The sequence below is a fragment of the Mauremys mutica genome, chromosome 9, assembly GCF_020497125.1.
Source record: "Mauremys mutica isolate MM-2020 ecotype Southern chromosome 9, ASM2049712v1, whole genome shotgun sequence".
NCBI lineage: Eukaryota > Metazoa > Chordata > Testudines > Geoemydidae > Mauremys > Mauremys mutica.
The window spans coordinates 19,292,968-19,315,922 of record NC_059080.1 but is presented as its reverse complement, the minus strand read 5'-3'; the positions used below and the strand labels follow the sequence as shown (position 1 = coordinate 19,315,922).

At 43.0% G+C, this 22,955-nt stretch overlaps 1 protein-coding gene across 3 annotated transcripts in view; it reads left to right on the top strand.

Moving 5' to 3' along the window:
• Positions 1-22,955, top strand: part of AMOT (angiomotin) — an 88,337-nt gene that overhangs the window by 8,950 nt on the left and 56,432 nt on the right. Inside the window, exon 1 of one of the 3 annotated variants that reach the window (XM_045030560.1) lies at positions 13,544-14,488. The exons of 1 other annotated variant lie outside the window; for it this stretch is intronic. The gene's annotated coding sequence lies outside the window, so the exon portion shown is untranslated. Of the gene's footprint in view, positions 1-13,543; positions 14,493-22,955 lie in introns of those variants that run through there. One more of the 3 variants, XM_045030559.1, reaches the window with a different exon arrangement.

Sequence of the window (22,955 nt, the reverse complement as noted above, 5' to 3'; positions counted from 1 at the left end):
ATGCAATACTACCTGTATAAATACCAGTATAATTGAGTCTGCACTAGGGGGGCTGTACCACTTTAACTATACTATATTTTAACTATATAACTTTTGTGTGTAGACAAGGCTTATGTGTACACCAGGAAAATTAGGACTTGTGATACACCGCTGTTGCAGCTTCATGTTGGAAGTTCTAGTGTAGATAGGGCTAAGAGCAGGTCTGGACTGCACTTTAGTTAAAAAGCCAGCGGCAAGCCTACACTAGCCGTTCTGCTGTTGATACCACTGGCACCGCTGCACCCATGCCAGTGCTACAGTGGGAAGTGTTAAGGAAAAACAGTGTGGTGTAGATGCACCTTTAATGTGCTGCTGTTACTTGTCACAGCAGCAATGAAATTGATGAAATGCCATCACTGTAGGGATAGCTGGAAGATTCAGCATTATGGAAGCCCTGTTCTGCCAGACTGCGTCTGGACTATTCAGTAGTGCATAACAGGTGCTTTCTACTGTGAACAGCAATAAAAATGGATGTTTACTACCTGCAACAGTTAAATTTATTCCAGTATTGACTAAATTATAAACAATGGTTTCTGAGCAGGCAAAGATACCAAACATAATGATCTGCTAGCATGATCTGGTCTCTTAAAAGTGACTGTTCCGTCTGCCAAAGTTTAGCAAGCTGTTTAGTGTTGCTGTTGTTTAAGTTGAAATGGGTCCAATTTGTAGCCCATTTAAAACAAAAAATGCATTTTTTGTGTTTTTAAAACAGAAATTGATTTTCTTTGTTCATTTTCCCTCTAAATGGGCTATTAAACTTGGTATCACCAGCAGAGGGTGCTGGAGCTCTGTCAAAACTCAGAACCAGCCTCTCAAATTGATTGGAAAAATCTGATCAGACCTTCCGTGATCAAATCTGTACTTTTTTTATTTTAGGAAAATAAAGTTTGAATCAATTATCTGATACTCACTGCCTTGCTGTACTTAGTTCCATCAAAGGAGAAATGTATTTCTTCTAAAAATTATCCATTTGCTTAAAAAAAACCTTGATGTTGGTTGTCTTTTTTTGCTCTCTCTCTCTCTAACCCTTTGAATAGAGTTTCATGTGTTTTGTCCTCAGCAGAGATTATCCTCCTTTTTAGATAATGTATTCTCATTTCACTGCTTCTTTTTAATTTTTTGGGGGTCAGAATTAATATTTAGAATCAGTTTAATATTTAATGCAGCTTTTATTGGGAGGATATAGGCTGACCCTGTAATTAGTTCTACTCAGGTATGAAGGGAGCAGGAGGTGTCTGTGTGTGTGGAGCTCATTGTAGGATTGAGACTATACTCTTATTCTTGCAGTGGGATGGATAAAAAGATCTGAATAGGTCTCTTTCAGCTCTCAATTCTGTGACCCTAATATTAAAAGTGAGCTGCAAAGGACTTAAATACAAATGAGCTTGTGTTCTTTTTCTTTTTCTTTTTTTGTGTGTGTTTTGTTGTTGCTTTGCTTCTTTATGATGTATAAAGAGGGCCTGAGAGATTTTTCTTTTTTCAGAGAAGAAAATTTGCTTTTTTTTTAGCCTTAGAAATATCAAGAATATGAAGTCTGCTGAATGTCTCAGAACATGTTCTATTATGAGTTCTTAGAACTTGGTATTGAAATATTAGCAAAGACTTCCTTTCTTCAAAATGTTCAGTAATCACTGCCGTTAAATAGCTGTTAACAACACAAACAATACACTGTCTGACTAAACAGCCTTTTCCCTCTCACTTGCTAAACGTTCATTCTTTTGTGGTGTCATCATATTGTTAGTTCTAATTTCAAATGCAAAAAAATTTGTTTATATATGATATGGCTTTCTTTATACAACACAAAGAGGAAAAAAAGAGATGCACGAGTCTAATATTTTTCTTTGTAAGTGACCTTTAAGACAAGTAAACTGTAGTCTAGAACAGAGGCATTAATTCTGGTTGGGAAGAATAAAGAAGCCTATGTATAATTTTCCTTGTGGTGAAGTATTGATTATACTGGAATTCCATGTCCTCTATCAGTTTTTATTGTGGCACCTTTCCATAATAATGTGTCGACATTGGGGGGGAGGGGAGATCAATAGAGTAATATTAATACAAATAATTACTGATATCACTGGTAATGGTGTTTGTGATCGACAGTCCCATGTTTAAATATTCATTGATGAATACGAACTAATTTGATCAAATGATCATTGTGTTGAAGTGCATGGAAAGCTGCTCCGGCACTGCAGTGCCTTTTTATACAGAGCTTTATAACACACAGTCCACTGTGGATCTGATCCAAAGCCCACTGGAATCAGTGGAAGTCTTTCCATTGACTCCAGTGGGCTTTAGATCAGATCCTATGTGGAGACAAGCAGTAAACTTTTAAATCCTAAAACACTTCAGTAATAGCTTTTTATACCCAAAGATCTCAGCGTGCTCACAGGTCCTCTGTGAGATAGGTCCTTATTAATATACTTGGTTTAGAGATGAGTCAATCAAATCCCTCCTTAAGAATCTGATCTTGAAGCCCTTACTCAGGCAAAACTCCCATGTAAGTCCATGGGAGTTGGGCTTGGATATAGGCAGCCAGAGTGAAGCCAATACATTTAATTTAATTTTCTGTAGTTGGTGATTGCTTAGCAGTATTTTAACTATTTCTTCCGAATTGCTCTGTAAAAGGGGGCCTGTGCTTGCTTATTATAGCACTTCCCTTACAGGCTGTAACCGAAAGGGATTAATGGTAGAAACATTGTCGCTCGTTTTATTTTCCATTTTCAGTGGGTGAGGCTGCTGCTTTTGTTCCATTGCTCACACTGAAGTCCCAACTTCTCTGGGACTGGGCTGGGAACTGGGTTAAGGAACTGTGTTTAAACTGCCAGTGCTAGTATTAGCTGGAACCATGTTCCTCAATTCAGTGTAAAGCCTGGGATAGACAGGGTCTGAGGCCATCTATGGCCATGTCTACACTACACATTTTGGTCGACGCAAGTTACGTTGGCATAAAGCCGCCACAGTTAGTATAATGCTTGTGGGCAGCATGTGTACTTGGCTGCATGTACTCACCAGGAGTGATTGTGTCAGTGAACAGTGTGGTAGGTATCCCAGTGTGAAACTCACCATTGTTCAGCGCACTATCTTTGGGGAAGTTTTGGCAGTCCATGGTGGGACAGAAATGAGGGGTGGCTGTGAGCAAAGGGTCAATATCCCAGCATGCAACTCTCTCCATCCCATAATTTTTGTCTTTTTAAAAATCTCATGAACCTACGCAGCCCCCCTCCCAGTCAACCATCTCTGACAGAAGCGTGTGGCATGACACAGCTCTGACGTGCAACACTCCTAACAGTAAGCATTCAGTGGTATTTGCAGAGCTGTAAGAAGAACCACATCAGCGGGGAACATGATGATTTCTTGGAGGGCAGATTGTTATGGAACATAGTGAGAACCAGTTCAAGGTTGTGGGTGGCATTCATGGAGCAGCTGGAGATGGTGGAACGCTGCTTCTAGGCCTCAGAAACAGGCACTTACTGGTGGGATTGCACTGTAATGCAGGCTTGGGATGATGAGCAGTGACTGCAGAACTTTCAGGTGCACAAGGCTACATTCCTGGATCTGTGTGCCAAGCTCAGCCCAGGACTCCAGCGGGAGGACACCAAAATGAGTGCTGCACTGAAGGTGGAGAAGCGAGTGGCGCTCTCACTGTGGAAACTTGCAGCACTGGGTTGCTGCCAGTCAGTGGGAAGGGAAATCATTTTGGAATTGGAAAATCCACTGTGGGGGCTGTTGTCATGTAAGCTTGCAGGGCCATTAATTGTCTCCTGCTGAGCAGCACTGTGACGTTTGGCAATGTGCAGGATGTAAGGGATGGATTCGCAGCAATGGGGTTCCCGAACTGTGGTGGCGCAATAGACAGCACACATCCCTATTTTGGCACCAGACCAACTTGCCTCCAAGTACATCAACAGAAAGGGCTACTTTTCTATGGTTATGCAAGTGTTGGTGAATCATCAGGGACACTTCAACGACATCAGTGTTGGCTCTAAATACTGGCAACGTTTTCCATAGCCAGTGGTGATTTTAGCTGATATCTCTCTCCTGAGGGTAACAAAGACACAGAGAGCACAGCTGCTGCTGGCGTCCCAAAAGCCGCCTGGGCCCAAATGCTGCTAGTTTGTGTGCTGCAATGGTGTCTGCCGAAGTTATTGCTGACTGGCGTGGGAAGATGTCCTACCGCGGAGGAATAAATAGAGCTGCCATCCATAGAAACCTTTGACAGAGGATTGCAGAGTACATCTCAGGAGGATTCAAGGGTCATCATTGTATACATAAACAAACCGCTACCTCTTCTAGTGAGAGTAAATGAATGAAAAGTTAGGGGCGGTGACCTGTTAAGTTGGAGCACCATCAGAACTTCTCTGTAATGGGAAACACATTTATACGCTTACCCAAGGTTCCTAACCCTGCATCGGGCTTACCCATGCTCAACTGTCGGGACTGATTGGTCTGCGGTGGAATCTCAAACAGGTCCTGGTTTATGGCATAGCTGGACCACCCGGTCACATGTTCCCCATCCTCTTTCTTTCCTCCTCCTCCTCGTCCTCACTATTTACACTAGGGGCAGGGCTGGATTAATTTTTTGTGGGCCTGGCACCAAACATAATTGTGAGTCCCCTGGGGAATGAAGGGGCCAGGAGCAAGAGCACAGCGGGCAGGGCGGATTTGATTTAAATCATGATTTAAATCATTAGTCAGGAAGACTCGATTTAATCATGGTTTTCTACATAAAAGTGCATTTTTGTTGGTTGTTGTAACCTTAATACATATTCTTCATAACTCAGAGATAGATGTAGGTTTCATTTTTAGAAGGTACACACTATATACATTTTTAAACAGTGATTTATTTTGAAAACTTTTCAGATGAATTTTACAGCTGTGTCAGAAAATGAATGATTGTTTGGTTATTTCATTTACTAAAGATAATTGAAGGAGATATTTTTGAAGTCACTGGGAGGGGAACTATCGCCAATTCAACAGGTTAATCATTAATATTTACAGGATTTTCTTGCCAGACTGTATTAGGAGAACATCACCAGACATTCATTTAAATTGTTTTATTTAACTAAAAACAACAACCTGGATTTTTTTCTTCAACAGCAAACATATAATATTTTAACAAAAAAGCATATGTCCCTTGCTTCTCACATTTCTCTCCAAACTTCTTCTCCTTGTCCAGATCTATTCCACCCCCAACAATCTTCTATTCACTGAACTTTTTGAAACTTTTCACTTTTAAAGAGAGGTAAGGGATTGACTCCGTGTACACAAATTTGCAGAGGGACAATAGAGTTGAGGTCTGTTATTTCTCACCTATATATATTTTTATTTATTTATTTTATTTTAAAACATTTTTGCTGTTAACAAGTACGTTACCTCTGGAGACACAAATCCACAGTTTGAGAACTGCAAAACTAAGCATCTCTGATGGTATCTTTGAGCACTGAGTCCCATTGGGTGGATAGAAAGATTAACCTAAATAGTCTATACAGAAGCCTGTGGAACCCCATAAGATTGGGTCCCTAATCCATGAACTATTAGAACTCATTTACAAAACTTTTCTTAAACTTTACATGAATATATTGTCTCAAACTATAGAATTAGAATTTATAATCCCTAATGTATCTTAATTAGACTACCTTTAGATACGTTTTTTCCTCAAAAATTCGATTTAAATTTAAAAAAAATCTCGTTTTGATTTTTTTTTAAAAAGTCATTGATTTTTATCCACCCTGACAGCAGGGCATGTGGGGATGGGGGGGGAAGGATTGGTCCCCAGCCGGAGCAAGGCAGGAGCCAGGGGCAAGAGCACAGCGGGGCATGGGGGGGAGGATTATTCCCTGCTGACTGGAGCAAGGCAGGGGCTGTGTGGGGGAGCTAGGGTTGGTCCCTGGAGCAAGGGAGGGGCTGGGGGGTAAACAGGATGCCCCCCACTCCTGCCCACATAGAGCGGGTACCTACCTTCTCCCTGGTTCTAGCCCATTCTCTTTGTCTCTGCGCTGAGCTGAGGGTGGAGGCGCACTGAGCACAGGGCTGGGGGTGCAGGGTCTGGGAGGGAGTTAGGTTGCAGGAGCAGGCTGGGGGTTGGGGTGCAGGGTCTGGCCAGGAGCTAGGATAAGGGAGGAGGCTCAGGGTTGGGGTGTGGAGTGTTTATCTGGGGCAGCTCCCATTTGGTGCGAGGGGTGCAGGTGGGAATGGGGGGGGGGTTTGCAGGCGCTCCCATTTGGTGCTCAGGGTGGGGGGGCAGGAGTCAGGGCATGGGGTCTGGTGGGGGTGGGGATGTGTGGGGAGTGCAGAAGTCAGGGCTGGGGTTGTGGGGGGGTGCAGGAGTCAGGGCAGAGGGCTGGGGGTGTGGGCTGGGGTCATGGGGGTGCTCTCAGCCCCCTGCCCTGAGCGGCTCATGGCAGGGGGCTAGAGGAGGTGTGCCCTGATTCCACCCCCTTCTCCAAGGCCCTGCCTCCTCCCCCTGAGCGGCGAGCACACTGTGGCTCCGCTCCTCCCCCTCCCTCTCGCCAGCAAACTGCTGTTCGGTGACCGGGGGAAGCGCGGGTGGGGGGACGGGACACAGCACACTCCGAGGAAGAGGCGGGGGAGTGGGGAGCTTGGCTGCCAGCGGATCCTGCCCTGCAGCAGGAGCCAGCAGGGCCAAGCTTCTGCCCGCTGCCCCCGCAGCAGAGAGCGGTGGGTGGGAGCAGAGAAGAGTGGGCTGGGCCGAGGCCCCTTTGGATCGTGGGCCTGGCGCCATGGTAAATCCGGTACTGACTAGGGGCTTGTGTCTCGGGCTCCTTGAAAGAATCCATGGTGGCCTGCAGTGTCTCTACCCAGTATGGGATGCAGCTCTTCGTAAAACTGGCAGGTCTGTGGCTCGGCACCAGATGAACTATTGGCCTCCTTGGCTTTCTGCTGCTGATCTCCATCATACCCCTTCTCCTGCATCCCCCTGGCAATCTGCTTGTAGATGTCAATGTTTCTACAGCCAGTCCATATGTGCTTGCATGCTCTCGTCTCCTCATAGGCCCAGGAGATCGAATATCTCCTTCTACTCCAAACTGGAGCACATCTGGAGCGTGTAGCTGGCATGGTCAGCTGGACAGTTGCACACAACAGTAGAGAGCAGCTAGGTATGCTTGCCAAGCTGGACAGTCAGGAAAAGGCATTTGAAAAATTCCCATGGCTTTAAAGGGGAGGGGGGCCTTCTAGTCTCTGTGACCCCTGGGCAGCAGAGTTCACAATTGTGATCAGAGCGGGCAGTGTGTGGCATTGTGGGACAGCTGCTGGAGGACTGTTAGGTTTGGCATAAGTAATGCAGTGGCTACATTTGCGCTGCGTCAACCTCAGTACATAGACCATGGCTCAGTGGTGCTCAGGAAGGTGTTACTGCGTTGCTGTAATGGGGTACGTACATGGATAAGAGACCAATTTAAGTGTAGACACACGCACAGCTAGGTAGATGCAAGGTGGCTTATGTCAACCTAACTTTGTAATGTAGACCAGGCCTATGTACACGTTTTCTACAGTAATTACTTTCCCCACAGCAGTTTGCTAAATTACACGGTCATTAAAATTTTATTGTGTAGAATTAGCAGATTAATAAACTGCTGCAGAAAGACACCGTGAGCACTGAGAGGGTGAAACAAGACTGTACCGCCCATGAGAGAGAAGAGGTGGGTGAGGCAAAATCTTTTATTGGATCAACTTCTGCTGGTGAGAGAGAGGAGCTCTCCATTAGATATGGCCCATAACTGTTCAAATGTCTGTATTCTGGAAGGCAGAATTTTCCTAATAACCCCAAACATGCTAGGTTTTACAGTAGTAATTTTTAATATCATTGGTATGCAAATACCCATCATTACCATCTCATGGTGTACGACGATCTGTTTCACATTGAATTTATGCCTCATCCTCACTTCTGCTGGGACAAGTGGATTGACATTTCTCTTTTCACAAGGTGCAGTTTACCCCATTCTCACCTGAGGGGAAGCTTTAAGGAGGCTTTTCTTGTAGGTAGTGTTATCCACTGGATACACGATTGGAAAGGCATCATGAGTCTCTTGGGTTCTATTCCTGGCTCATCCTTTGACTCACTGACGCTGGGCAAATCACTTATCCCCTCTGCACCTCAAGTCCCTTCTCTATAAAGCAGCAATAATGATTCTTAGCCAACTTTGTAGGATTTTGGGATCTGCGGACAAAAATAAAAACAGAATATTATTATAATTCCTTTTTAACCACTGCACTCACCCAGAATAAAGCCCTTCATGTTAATTCTTATTTCTGTGGGGAGAGCAAGACAAGGAAATATCCTCTCTCATAACTATCTGTTCTCTGGCTCCTCTACCTTTAGTAAACTTCCTAGCCACATCTTTTTCTCTGGTTCCATCCTGTATTTTTCTATTGATTGCGTGGTCTTTTCATATTAAGCCATTATTTAACTCAGTCTGCAGCTTTAGCCTTTTTCTTGAAATTCCATAAATCTGAGTGAAATGAGTGTGTGGGGCCATATTCTCTTCTTTTCTCTGGCAACTTTGTGCCACTCACACAGTGGGGAACTCACAGGCATTGGGGAGCCAGTATAACCACTGCCCCTGGAGCCTTCAGTATAGATGGGGGGCTGGGGCAAAAGGGTGAATGGCCCCAGGGCTGCTATGATCTGTGTAGTCTCCAGAGGCGGCTCTATCTATTTTGCCACCCTAAGCATGGCAGTCAGGTGGCTTTTGGCGGCATGCCTGCGAGAGGTCCGCTGGTCCCGCGCCTTCAGTGTACCTGCCGCCGAATTGCCGCCGAAGCCGCGGGACCGGCGGATTTCCTGCAGGCATGCCGCTGAAGGCAGCCTGACTGCCGCCCTCACGGCGACCGGCAGGCCGCCCCCTGGTGCCTGGAGCCTCCCCTGGTAGTCTCAGCTGACATAATGGCCCCAGGGGCCCTTACCAGCAATACTCTTTCTATGCCAGGGATGGGGGTGGCACTGGTGTTGCAGCATTTACACCCCCGCAGCTGTATTTAGTGGACATTAGGCTCAGCTGGGTCTCTGTCCCATTTAGCAAGGGTGATATGAGCAGCTTCCTAAACTCCAGCTGCTGAGGAGAAAAGAGAACAAAGCTGCAGTGATTACTGAAGGGAGAAATTTTAAATGGAGTAATGTTAAAGAATGCAAAGAGCAGCACCCCTCAAAAATCATAGGTTGGGGGATCCCAGGTTATCAAGTAGTATTCTAGGAGTAGGATGGGCTCAAGATTTATTTTTCTACTTCTAAATTGTTTCCACCGTGATATTTATCTTCTCTGCCTTGAATACACCTAATGTAACCTTTGCCTGATTGCATAACTTGGCCTGAGAACGCTGGCGTGGTTATTAGGAACTTCTTTCTTGTGCTGTTTCCTGAATTCCCACATTATAATGTGATCTCTGTGTGGAAAACTGCTAGCTTCCTTCGCCTGGCAGCACTTGAGTCAGTGTGTGCCATAGCTCACGAGTACTGCGCTAGCTGGAGGGGTGGGGGAGCGAGGATGCAAAGGAAGAACATTTTCTGAGGAGAATTTGGATTTCATGCATCTCTCTTTGTTCTTTTCCTGTTCAGATAAAGCTGTTATCTCTGATTGCTTTAAAAAAGCGCTGCACTAATGTTCTTTTGAATAAACAGAGGAAGATGGCTTGAGGTTAATATGCATTGGGCAAGGCAAGCCATTTTTCACAGTGTGAATTAAAAATATTTTGCTTTGTTGATGAACCTCCATTTGCCACGCCACAAGTTTTCTTTTGGGATGCGGAAGGGAGGCAGTTATGTGGTGGGATCATATATTTCAGGGGTATTTATAAGTCTTTAATCCAGCTATAGCTATATATTTCATCACACTCCTCACCATAACTTCTGGCATATATTGTCCTGTGTTTACCTGTTCTGGCTGTAATGTTGTGGGAATGTTAATGAATTGTTTACATGTGTTTGTACATTTGTTTTTGCTAAAATTTTCCAGCAAATGAGCATCAGTTACAGAAAAAAGATTGTGTGTTTAGACGTGCAGGCGTTTGGAATTTCTGGGGGAGGGTTTCTTTATTTTCCTGAAATTGTCTCCAGATTATTTTTATAGTAGATTTGTGAACATATGTAAATAACAGTCTTGTGGGTAAAGCAATTAAAAGGTGAAGGGCCACATCAGGCCGTCCTTCCTCACAATAATAGTCCCACTGAACTGACCTGAATAGGCCAAGACAAGGTGGATGAGGTATAGGGCTGCCCACTTTCTAATTGAACAAAATGGAACACGCCTGCCCCTCCCCTTGCCCAAGGCCCTGCACCTTCTCTGAGGCACCACCCCTCACTTGCTCCAGCCCCCCTCCATCCGTGGCTCACTCTCCCGCACCATCACTCACTTTCACTGGGCTGGGCAGGGGGTTGGGGTGCAGGAGGGGGTGAGGGCTCCAGCTGGGGGTGTGGACTCTGGGGTGGGGCCTGAAATGAGGGGTTCTGGGTGTGAGAGGGGGCTCAGGGCTGGGACAGGGGGTTGGGGTGTGGGAGGGAGTGCAGGTCTGGGAGGGAGTTAGGGTACGGGAGGGGATTCCGACCTGGGGCAGGGTGTTTGGGGTTCAGGTTCAGGCCGGGTGGCACTTACCTAAGGTGGCTCCCGGTTGGTGGTGCAGCGGTGCTAAGGCAGGCTCCCTGCCTACCCTGGAGCTTTAACGGCCTGGTCAACGGTGCTGACCGGAGCTGCTAGGGTCCCGGTCGAAAGCCGGACGCCTGGCAACCCTAATGCGGTAATATCTTTTACTGGACAAATTTTATAATGCAAGCAGCATGGTTTTACCAGTGGCCAATAGAAATTGCTGCTTGCTGAATAGTTCTGGAAATTGGTGTTACTTTAGGGCCTGATCCTGCAAATTAAATGAAGCTACTCAGTGGTGCAAATATAAACCTGAAAAATCAGGGAGATGAATTGCCATGGGGGATAGACCTCTTCCCACTTTTCTTTTTCATCTGATTCTTTCTTGAAGTTGCAAGTTACTGAAAGAGATAGTCACAAAACAAATAAACACTGTCACCCCAGTAATCTCCATCCTGCTTTTGCAGACAATGAAATGACCTCACAGAGAGGCGATGTGGCAAACAAAGGATTAGAGTTTATTGTATGTAAACAAAGGAGGAGGTGAATTGTGGGAAAGGCAAGGAAATAGTTTGTATATAAATATTCTGCTACCCAAAAGGTCCCTTTAAGAGGAGGGGCCAAATTGTTATCTCAGACTCTGTTTGGATTGGGGATTTGCCCTGATTACAGGGAAGGGGTGCAGTGTACCCCTAGCATAGACAGATGAAGCTGCTATTTGCACCAGTGGAGCTTACCCGTTTCAAGCTCCAGCACTGGTGCAGAAAGCAGTTTTGCCCGACTGTGCTAGAGGTTTGCACAATTACAACTACACCAATGGTTGTGGCATTGCCAATTCCGAGTGTTGAAAAACCATGAGGCAGGGCCCGCAAAATGATGAGATTGGATTAAAAATCATGAGATTTGGAAATATTACATTTTGGGTTCTTTTTCTTTGTCTTCTGTTTTTGAAAGGCATGGCAAGGGTTGTGTTTTTAAGTTTAACTCTGCAACCAGCAGAGCTAAGCTTCCTTCGAATTTCACCTTTCCTTTTTGTTTTTTTTTTAAGTTAATCACATGATTCTAGGAGCTGAGATTTTAAGAAAAAACAAATCATGAGACTTTGTAAAATCGTGAGAGTTGACAATATTGTGGTTGTATTTGAGATAAATATTCAAGTCTAGAGAAGGCATGGAGCATACCCTCATCTCAAATCTATCATTCAGGTGCAATTCTGGGAGGGCAGTGGGGGTTTTAGATGCGCAGAACTTGCAGGTTTGGGCTCTGGAAGAATGTTTAATAGTTTTATTTTTGAGTAAAACATTTAGTACAGGGGACGACTCCTTTAAAATGTCCTGCTTAAATGCACTTACCTGATTTTCATGTATTTAGTCATCTATTTTTTCCACGCTTTCAGTTATTTTCTGCATGTGGTGTAAATTGGAGTTATCCCATTTAGTCATGCTGAATTGGCTGGTGTTTTAAAAATGTGGGGCCTTATCCTGCAAACACTTACGCATATGACTGACTTCATCCCAGGGACTTGTCCCACTGAATTCATGCTGATTTTCCTTCTGCACTGAAGTAAGGCTAGATTAGGCCTAATGAACCAAGATCATTATATATATATATATATATATATATATATATATATATATATATATATACACACACACTTATTATTATTTCATTATTTATTAAATATCAGTGAGTAAGAACTGCACAAATGAATATACGGAAGAACATCCCTCGTTTTTATAACATCACAATTACTTACCTACTTTGCATGGATGTTATGAAGCTTAAAGTAATATTTATAAAAGCACTTTGAGATCATTGGATGAAAAGTGCAATTACTATTTTTATTTATTATTATATAATTTTACATACAATGTCTTTTGTATATGTAAACAAGTATATATAATAAAATGTTATGAATATAGTCATATTTATATATAAATCATTTATATATTCAGATATATGCTTCAAGCTGTTTACAGCTTGATATTTGTAAAAGCATTTTGAGATCATTGGATGAAAAATGCTTTATAATCATTGTGTTTTTCATCCAGTGGTCTCAAAGTGCTTTTACAAGTATCAAGTTGTCAAACTATTTTACAGCTTAAAATAGATATCTTAGTATCTAAGTAGGATTGTGTCTATAGACTCATATTTCTATAGAAATCGTAGCACCAGAGTGTGCATGAGCGGTGCACAATGATAGCTCACAGTGCTTTTCACCTTCAAAGCCCTTTACCAATATGAACCAATTAGCCACTACAGATAAAGGGCCAGCTATTACACTATAAAGTTTGTGCACACATTTAACTTGATTTTCTTCAGGAGAATTGCGCACGGTGATTCAGGTGACCAAGGTGAAACAAGCTATCCGATCTCTGGTGCTTCTGCTTCCAACTTGTGGAAAGGTATTTTAAGGAATTCAGGAGAGACGGTTCGCTCTATTTTTTCCCCTTCCTCCTCAAGATTAAAACAGGCTTTTAGCTTCTTCTGGGGGCTGTAGTTCTTCCCTAGATGTCATTTTCCTTACCGTATTTCCTGCAGGGGCACTAAGTCCTGGTTACGCCTCTCCTGAGGCTAGAGGTTCAGAGTTAAGGCTCCCTGCTGCCCCAGCAAGAATACAATAGAAGCTTGTCTTGGGTTTCTGGGTTTTTTGTTGTTGTTTTTTTAAACCTGTGTGGCATGACTGACAAGCCAGTCAGCCAACAGAAAACGGCACCGAAGCTGGAGCTGTCCAATAGACCTAAAAAGAGTGGCTGGGAAGGCTTCCTTCTCTCCTGCCTCCGCCTGCCGTTCTACACCACGCTGAAAATGCTCTTTCCAGCCTGGACTCTGTTCAGCTAAACTTTCGGAGGGGTTTCCTTTGGGGTGGCTTGATGCTGCGGCTCCAGCAGCAGGGCTGCGGCGTGGCTTAGGAGGGCTCCTGCCAGGGGGAGGGGGAGGAGGTGTGCTTCCCGCATTCTTCTCATAACAGACTCACACAGTCCCAGCGGGGAGCCAAGCTGGGGGGAGAGACAGAGTCAGTCGGAAGAAGGAAAAGGGAAGAGAGAAGCTGCTTTGCTGGGGCTTGATCTCGTTTTGCAGGATATTCTCCTGCATGAATGGGAGATCCGCCCCTGAGGTCTGGGGAGCGCACGACCCTGATTTTGCACAAGGCAAATTTTTAAAGAAGAAATACTTCGTGGTGGGAGAGCAGGCCACTGAGATCAGTAACTTTCCTCCGAGGCCGGAATGCAGTGGTTGGATGGCCGCTTTCCCCACCCTGGGCAGAGGGGGACTGGAGTTTCCTGTGCAGTTCTGGGAGTGACAAGCAGAATTTGTACTTAGCAGGTTGCACTGGGACGGAGGAAACTTTTAAAGTTCTGTTCTCCTTTTTGCCATTTTTATATAAGCCACGTTCTTTCTTCCAGGAAAACCAGGCACGTCTGATCTGACTGCAGTTGGATTTTTTTTTTATACCTCGATCTCGATTGCTTGTATTAAAAAAAAGTCGAGCCATAAATTCGGCCCACAGAATCCCCCGCAAATCAAACTATTAGTTTTACAATTTACAAAAGTCTACCCCCCTCCCGCCTGTTTTCTCGACACTGAGAATGAAGGAAGGATTTGCAGTGAAAGCTCACTGAAGTGCAACTTCTCTGCCCGTGCCTGTGAAGCCAGCCTGTTGCGTCGTGTACTGCAGCCACCGGCCCTCCTGAATCCAGTGTTTTGCCCTTTACTCCCTGGGGTAAAAGGAGCACAAAGAGAAAATACGGTTGGCAGCAAGGCGTCCTTTGTGGAGCTGGCCCAAAAAGCTTCAAGAGTCCAGTCCGTTTGGGGAAAAAAAAGAAGAAAATCCTTTTGTCTCCAGCTCAAAAGTAGGTAAGCGAAGTGTTTAGGCACAGTGGAGCCCGCATTATGTGTGATAGCATAAACCTCGGGGTTAGATTTGCTCTCCTCTCTTCTGGATAGTTCCTTCGCCCATCACTGTGGTATCAGAACCTGGGGTCATTTTTTTTGAACCTTCACCTCCTGCTGATATTTAAGCTTAGCCTTGCAAAACTGTCATTAAAAGTGCACCAGTGACATTTTGCTTGCCCTGGGTGCCTGGGCAAGTAGAATTTTGCTAGGCTGGCTTGAGTGAGTTTGCACGCTGCTCTGGTTAGTGGCAGTGGTCTTTCTCCTTTTCTTCCGCTTGTGTGGAAAAAGTTAAAATCTCAATCTGCATTTCAAGATTTTCTGCTTTTCCTGTTTTACAGAGAAATATCAAGGGCTCAGTGTGTGTGTGTGTGTAATCTTGGCTTCCATACTTTATCAAGATTTCTTGCTGCATTGAAGCTGCAGTTATCTATGAAATGTTTAATTAATGTGTTTTATTCTCTGTTGTGCTGATCAAATATAAAAATGTCTGTCACCAAAGCACAGAGTGCGTGTGCGATGTATTATTTAGTGAGCGTGGTGGGTGAATTTGGCTCTGTACTGAACCTATAGGTAGTTGGCAGCCGTGCCTCTCAGAGGTTTTATTCTAAGTAAGATGAACAATTCTGTATGGGCATGCGCAGAGAATGACCGGATGAGAGCCCAGTCTCATAGCAGGGCAACATACTTTTTTGGGGCATGTTGTTTTCTTTAGTGGGTTAGTGTTAATCCACAGTGCACGTCTGTGAGAACTGTTTTACATGCTTCTAATTTTTCTTCTCTCTCCCCGCTACACCCACCTTCACTTCCTCCAAAACTCCGTGTCATGGCCACAGAAGGCTCTGAGATTCCACCCGCACTATACCAGGACTGCTCTTATCCATGGAGGGTTCTTGTTCCATGTTGAAATGTCTCCATAGGACAGTTCTGGCTGCTTCTGTGGCATTCCCTGTCTCAGTGCCAGGTTCTTCCCCACGGTGTGGATTTTCCCTGAGGATAACGCAGGAAATTCCAAGTTTTGGCTTGCAACATTTCTTTCACAATGTCCCCTTCTTTCTGGAGGGGTGGGGTGTGGATTGGGAGTGAAAAGACCTCCTATTCCACTACCATGGAATGGGCAATTGTCAGTGTCCTCTAAATTGGTGGATCTCCTGAGATATGCAGAGGCCTTGTGTCTCTGCTTAGTTACCCTGTTGTCCCTTCACCTTAGCAGACCTGGCTTTTCAAGGAAGCAGCATCGATGCCTGACTGGAAATTCAGTTGCAGATCTGTGGGGTGCAGAGGGGAGCACACTGCAGAGCGTGACTGTTGCTTTGCTCCACTTCTGCCACCACCTATTTATTTTGGTGACCAAGGCTCCCCACCCCCAGAGCCCGGAGTCAGGGCCCAGGAAGCATGTTATAGAGCTGGTGCTGCTTTCATTTCCCAAGTGGGAAGTGACCTGGTTGGCTCTTTCTGCTCATGGAAATGGAGCAAAGACTATTGCTCTTTGCCAGCCTGGCTGGCAGTCTAGTGACTGTGAATTGAATCTGTGGTCCACATGTAGTGTAGAACATGAGATCTGAGCCAGCAGACCATCCTCTTACTTTCAATTTGAATGTATAAAATCTCACTAGTATATAGTGTACTTAAAAGGCCGCAGATTTGGAAGTACTTAAGGTTAGACAATCACATTCCATAGGTTACTAGGCTGGAGTGCCTGAAGAGGCTATAGCATGAATGTTGGATCCATATGGAAATAGTTGATAAGTACTTTTATCTCTGCCCCGCCACCTTCCAAAAATATTATATAGTGAAAGTGCCTTTGGAGAATTGTCTTTTTACAGCTTCTTTATGCTGAAGTGGGTTATATGGCAACACTTCTGTGGTACATTGAGTTCCCATGATGGTGTATATGCCATCCATGTTAATAGTCAAGGGCACTAATGTTTTTAATTGCAAATGGCTTATGATGCACAGGCACTTAATGTTGGCTTTAACAATTTATGCACTCATTGCCACCTGGTAGGGATCTTTCCAGAATAAAGAAGATTTATGATTGTAAATAAAGGCTTGAATTATGTACTTTCAGATGTACCCTGACTAACGCAAGCCATTCACCTTGTAAAAGAATATTAAGACTGAGTGGGAGTACAGAGAATTAAATATTTTTCCTCTTCCCCATTCCCCACATTCCATATAAACGGACTGACCGTTTTCATTTCGTACTTAATAGTAGGGCTGCAGTGTTTCATTGCCAAGCATTCCGTACAATGCTAGTGAAATTGATGATTTTTGGATTGCAAATTTTCACATCCCATTTTTTCCCTCTGCTAAGCAGCTCTAGAAATGATGAGTTTCTCAATGGGGATGTTTTAATGGGTCCCTATGCTCTGTATTTGTACAGTGCCTAGCACAAAATAAATAATAAAGTAGAACTTAAACATTTCACAACTTTCACAAAATAATAATAAATATGTAAAACTTCTACTCCTCAATGAGACTTCCATTTTTTTTAACATTGGGAAATATTTGACATTGATTCAGGGCACTGATATCTTTAAAAAAATAGCAATGCTGCTTTACTCCCGATAATTGACAGAAGTTGACAGTTCAATGGGAAATTACCTTTTGTCCGCTAATGTGAAAATATTGTTCAGCTGTGAGTGTACCTACCTGTTGATACCTTTTTAGGGCACACTGCTGGCTCTCAATTCTTCATTCAGTTATGTTGATGGCTTTTAAAGGGGCCATTGATTTTACCCCAATGAAAGTACAGCTGTTCCTCAATGTTAAGATTTTGCATTAGAATTCGGTCTAAATCAAAAAACCTGAGTCTGAACACCCGTGAACGCAGGGATTTTGGATCTGGAGCAGAATGCTGTTTGACTTTGGGCGAGGCTTTAATTTATAAAGGAAAAGCACATCCTTGTTCTTGGCATAAGGTTCTAGGCTTGTTAGACATTACGTCTCTTGGATTATGTTCCCTCTTTAAATAATAATTTAAAAATAAGCAGGAGACCCTCTTTTGACACCCTTGCCCCTCCAGAACTTTAAGGGTACATCCTGTTTTCATGGACTTTTGGTGCTAAGGGTAGATATTCATTGAGTGGGGAAGTCTCTTGGAAGATTTTCTAAGAGTAATAGTCTTACAGAATTTTTCTCTTATTGTGGATGATGTGGATGGGAGTGGAATGTTCTCTGTTGCTAGTGTTTGCTACTAGGTATGCTCCTTCCATGGAGACGAAGTGTTTGTAATATTGTAAGAACAGCCATGCTTAGTGACTGGCAATAAGGTAGAAGAAGGCTCTTTCTCTCCTTATAGCCAGTTGGAATATAATGAGGATCTGACTCTCTTGGCTGTTCAGATAAGTGTTCCAAAGTGCCCATTGCTGTAGGTACGAAGTGCCAGTAAGCAGTAGAGGATTTGCCAAAACAATTCAATCCATTGTGCAGGGGCGCTGGAACAATTTGTATAGTAGGGATGCTGAGAGCCATTGAACCAAACTGTAAACCCAGTATATAATGGAAACCTCTTCAAGACACGGGGTGCGGTTAGCACCTCTAGTTCCAGCATCTGTGCCATTGTGTTATACATCTGGGCCACGATGCTTCTGCAAATTGGCAAGTTTTGTGTTACCAAGAATTTTTCATGTGTCTTAGTTGGTCCAATTTGTGGTTATTTTCTCAGGTGGACTTTCATCTCTCTTTCTTACTTGCTTTCCCCCCTGTAGGGAATTATCACTTTTGAGGTTGAGCTTCTCCACAAGGTGCTGAATTCCCCTCTTCCCTCCCCCCCCAATATTAATCTAATCAGCTGAACACTGTCTTTAGATCAGTGATACTCAGATTGAGGCTCGGGAGCCACAAGTGGCTCTTTAATGTGTCTCCTGGGGCTCTTGGCAGCACATGGTATTAAAACACCGTGATTTAATTATTAACCAGTCAAGATGCTTTTACTCTGTTATTGACCAATTATAGTTAATAAAATAATAATACTGGTCAGTCATTTTGCTGTGAGAATAATATATATAGTAAATGAAACAATGAATTCACACGGCTCTGGCTCTTTTGGGTAATGTTGATTGCTAATTTGGCTCCTGAACCGCTGAGGTTTGAGTATCACTGCTTTAGATGAGCCGTTCTCAAACTTCATTGCACCGCAACCCACTTCTGACCAGAAAAATTACTACATGACCCCAGGAGGGGGGACAGATGCCTGAGCCCGCCCGAGCCCCGCTGCCCTGGGGGGTGGGGCAAAGCCCAAGCCCCACTGCTCTGGGTAAAGGGGCCATAGCTGAAGCCCGAGGCCTTCAGCCCCAGGCAGAGGGGCTGTAACCTGAGCCCTGCCACCCAGGGCTGAAGCCCTCGGGCTTCAGCTTTCGGCCCCGGGCGGTGGGACTTGGGCTTCAGCCCTGGGCCTCAGCAAGTCTAAGCCAGCCCTGGTGATCCCATTAAAATGGGATCACGACCCACAGTTTGAGAACTGCTTCTTTAGATCATTGTCTTTTATGAGAGAGGAGGCAAATGGCTTTCTTATGAATCCAGATTGGCGGCATGATTCACTAATTTGTTAAATTCCTATTCAGAGAAAAAGAGAGCGCATCCCAAAGCTGCTATGGAATGCAGTGCCTGCCAGCCAGCCACATAGAGTGAATCTATTGCAGGCCCAGTGCCATGGAGATAGTTTCAGTTCTTGTAAAAATATTTGGTTCATGCTTCAAGTATCTCTAGACTGGATTTACCACTTAGATTGACAATTTGACTGTATGAAAATGTTGCAGTTAAGTGTATTAGAAGACACCATAAAACCATAATATTTCTGTAATTTGCATATAACTCAGCCTTGCAAAACTGTCATGAAACTTTAACAGCTCAAGCAAAGATTTCCCAATCCCCACCATGGGATGACAGGAAACAATAAAGCAAAAGAATCATAAGACCAATTACTGCAGTATAATATTTACTTTTCTTGTCTGTTAAACCCCTCCAAGCAAGAGGAGTTTTGCAAAGCTGTTGTAATTTTTCTTTACTAGACACCCAGATGTATTTTCTAAATAATAACTTATTAAATCTGATCTGTATAAATGTGTTGTGTATGTTGATGGCCATTAAAGTGCGAACCAAACAGTTGACTTAAGTGAGAGATCAGAGAATGAGGAATGAATGAGTGGCTCTGATCTGGTAGAGTTGATGAGTGATATATTTTAAAAATAAATAATAAATAAACAAACAACCCTTGCCCTGAGCAGTGGAGAAATATAGACTGCCTTGAAGTTTGTTTCTAAAATCATGTATTAAATGTGGTGTTTGCTGCAGTGATTTTAAGCAAGCCAGGCCTGCGTGCTGGAGTCTTGCACAGTGATGTAGCGCAGGAAGTCAATGCTAGTTAGCCACCCGTAATAAAATCTAACGTGTCATGCTGTGGTGAGCAAGTCATGTATTGCCAGTTTGGTGATGAAAACACAAGTGCCCTCTCCCTGTTTATAACAGCCAGATCTTCACGTGTTTTCCTTAATGGCCCAAAGAGTTCTGCATTCGCTGTCCTGCAGAGGATGCTCAGAAATAAGCACCGCCATTCAGATCTCAGTAGCCTTTTTTTTTTTTTTTAAACTTCTAGTTCCCAGAATGACTCTTGTCTAATTTATCTCTGAATAGCAAGCTTCTGGTTAAAAAACAAAAGAAGCTCTTTAATACTGTCTGAGATTCTGAATCATTAGTGACATATGCATATAAGCTTAAATCACAATTATATTTTAGAACAAAATATGTGAAAATCGTGGGGAGCTTGGAATATTTGTTGGTTGTTTTCCCTGCAACCATTGTTAATGCATATAATACACCAGTAATGGTTAGAACATAAAACTAGGATGTTGCTTATACTAGATAAGTACACTGATTTAACTAAGTTGATTTAAAAATCTATCTAGTCAAACTGGTGCAAGCCCTTAATATGAAGACACTTAAATCAGTTTACCTCTTGCTTTAAGTTGTGTTGGTAAATTATGGACCTTAAGCAAATGGATATAAACCAGGTGCAATATGATTTAATAGTCACTTCATCAGTATTTGCACTGTTTATACCAAACTGATTTTAATAACCAATTCTAATTAAACTGGTACAAGTTTTGTGTGTAAACAAGGTCTCTGATTTCCTGTGTCCTTGAGCAAAGTCACCTAGGCCAGATCTAAGTTCAAAAGGTTTGTTGGTATAACTATACTGGCTAAACTTCCTAGTGTAGATGCAGCCTAAACCAACAAACAAATCCTTTTGCCAACATAGCTTATATCAGTTCCCTGAGCAAAATAAGTATACAAGCAAAAGCAAGTTTTTGCTGGTATAACTGTATCCTCTCTAGGGCTTTTGCCAGCATAGCTATATATTGTTTAAAAAAAAAAATGACTCCCCTAACTGGCACAGCTATGCTGGCAAAATATTTAAGTGTAGATCAGCCCTAACCACTCAGTACTGCTGTTTACCCATCTGTAAAATAGGTTCAATAATATTCCCTTTCCCAGGGGTTTTGAGACTTAATATTCATAAAGTACTTAAAAATGCAAATCACACGTCATTATGATGAAAGAATAATGCATATCAGTTTTAAACGGCTCTGACTTTTTAAACATTAATTACACAGGATCTTGAGCCAGCTTTCATTTAAAAAAAAAAAGCTTTGCAGTTCATCTCATACCACTGGTACCACATAATAGGCCTGTCTGTGACATAGGATTGCCTCAATACTACCACAACCGAGCCTGGGCATAGTCCCTCAGGAGGAGGATTGGGTCATAGTTGCTCAGAAGGAGATATTTATAGTCTGTGAGGCTCATGAATAATTAAAAAGTTGTCTATACTTAGCCAGTGGATAGAAAAATATGTATTGACTTGGCTTCTTTCTACAAATAAAAACCTGAAAAAATGAAGGGCCAGATTCTGATACCCACACTCTGCCAGTAGCCATTTCACTTCGTGACTGTTTGTGGAATAAAGTGCCTCTCCGCCTGAAAAGGGCTTTTAGAATCTGACCCTAAACAAGGTTAGAGCTGAGATATATGGGCAAAATCCAGGGAATTAATTCTATGCTAACATCAGGCCATGGTAAAGATTTGTTTTTTTTCCCCCTTATCCACTGCCAGTTTTTATTAATATTAGAGATCTGCACTAAGTGAATTTTTTTGGTATGTCATAACTGACATATCAGCAAAAACTACCTAAGAATAACATGTAACATAAATCTCTGGCTAGGTAATGCATTTCCATGGTCACTATGTCTTATGCTGTAGGAATTAATTCTGCTTTTTAAAATGTAGAAGTTGAGTCTGACCTTTTTATCTAATGCACAGCTTAACATTTTGATCCTATTTATAGGGACAAATGAACCGCCCTAAACATTTTGCTCAGTCTCGATAATGCAGATGAAACTGATTTACATGTTTGAAGATTTTATTTTAACCTCACATGGTTTTCATTATCTGAGAATGCAAAAGAGAGGCCTGGACTAAATCAGCAAAGGAATGGAGAAACCACACAATGAAATGAAAATGCGGCTGACGCATACTTGGGATATTTGTGGGATGGGGCTGCTGACAACAGAAGCCCAGCGCTGCCTGAGTACTAGCAGCAGTAAGGAGTCAAGTGTCTGTAAAAACAAAACTGAATGTTGAATTCAAAAGGCTGTTTGGGTTTGACAATTCACAAAGCTGCTCTAAAAAACTGAAGAATTGTTGAAGTCAGTGAAGTTCAGCAAGAATGAATTTGGCCTAATATATATTGATAAAAATTCACCAATGACCTTAATGTGGTGTAAGGCCTGGTCTGTATTAGAAAACTCGCACATTCTAGTATAACTAAGTCTATTCAAAATTGATCTAGTTATATCATGCAAACATCTATGGTCAAATCCTGGCCCTATGCAAGTCAACAGTAAAATTCCCATTGACTTCAGTGGAGTCAGGATTTCACCCTAAATGTCCAGGAATTACTATGTCTCTTGCTAAACAATAGTCTCCTCTGAAGTCCATTGCAGCAGCTGTGTAAGAGCACACACCAACTTTGTATAATAGTTCCAGTGGATGTGATATTCTTCACGTCTTGTCCTAAAACAGCTGGATAAATTTTAAGTCAGTAGATCTTGCAATTTGACCAAGATATCAGGAATAATGCGCCTTACCCATTTAATCAACACTGTTGAATTTGGGTTTCCAGTACAGTACTGCTGGAGAACCTTTAAATCCCTTAACACCTCTTTTTACTGAAATATTTAAAAACAAGCCCAGGAAACATTTCCATTTATACTGGATTTTGTAAAGCATTTCCTGCGTCCTTTTTGCAATAAAAAACCTAAATTATATTGGGCTAAAATTACTTGATAGGGTGCTCATAAAGAAACGGATACTTTCATTATGATGGAAGAACAGGAGTTGGAAGTATGGGCAAGGTCTTTTCAC